The sequence below is a fragment of the Marmota monax genome, unplaced genomic scaffold, assembly GCF_021218885.2.
Source record: "Marmota monax isolate L192 unplaced genomic scaffold, Marmota_monax_Labrador192_F-V1.1 WCK01_AAM20220418_F8-fsc00257, whole genome shotgun sequence".
Lineage (NCBI taxonomy): Eukaryota > Metazoa > Chordata > Mammalia > Rodentia > Sciuridae > Marmota > Marmota monax.
In genome coordinates this window covers 429474-430646 of record NW_026692693.1, presented here as the reverse complement: position 1 = coordinate 430646, position 1173 = coordinate 429474, and positions in this window count along the sequence as shown.

Below are 1173 nucleotides of genomic sequence, written 5' to 3'. Positions count from 1 at the left end.
AAGCTAACTGTAACACTAGCCCTAAAACTAAACCAAATCCTAAATCTAGCAATAACTCTAGCCCTAGACCTAAACAAAAACTTAGTACTAGCCCTAAAAATAACCCTTAGTCTAAAACAAACACTAACCATATTCCTAAATCTAACCTTGTCCTAATTCTGGCTTTCACCCTAACCCTAACTCTAACGTGAACACTGACTTTGCTTTTAACAATAAACCTATCTCTAAACTTGAGCCTAACAAACATTTGAACCAAACACTAGATCTAGCCATAACTCTAACCCTAAAACTAGCCCTAATTACAATCCTAGCTCTTTTATTATCCATAGCACTAACCTTACGCCTAAAACTAACAGAAAACCTAGATCTTATCCTAGGCCTTAACCTAGCCTAGGCATAACCCTAACACAAACTGTAGCCCTAACCCTACCCTAACCCTCGCCTTAGTACTAACCCTGGATAAAAACCTAACCCTTACCCTAAATATAAACCTACACCTATCACTAAATCTAACCCTAAACCTAACTCTAATCCTAACTTCAACTCTAGTACTAAACCTAGCTCTAGAGATACCCTTACCCTGAACATAACTCTAACTCTATTAATAACCCTAGGCCTAACCCTAACCCTAAACCTAAACAGATAACTAATCCTAGACCTACCCCTAAACCTCACCCTCATCATAGACCTAACCCTAACTCAAACCCTAACCCTTGTCACAAACCTAACCATAACCATAGCCCTAAACCTAAGCCTAAACCTCAATCTAACTTTAACCATAAACATAAACCTACATCTAACTATATCCATTACCCTAACCCTAACACTAACCCTAATTATGACTGTAGACCCAATTCTAACTCTAACCCTAACCATACTGTAATCTTATCCCTAGACCTAACCCTAAACCTAACCTTCGCCCTAGCCCTAAACCTAGCTCAAAACCCAACTCTTACACTAAATATAAATCTAACCCTAATCCTAGATGTAAACCTAACCCTAACCCTAATTCAAGACCTATTTCTAAAAATAAAATTAGCTCTAAGCTTAGCTGTAACCCTATCCATTATCCTAACCATAACTCTTAACCTAAGCTAACTGTAAACCTATTGCTAACCCTAACCTTATTGATTGCCCTAAACCTAAACTGAACCTTAAACAAAATCCTATCAT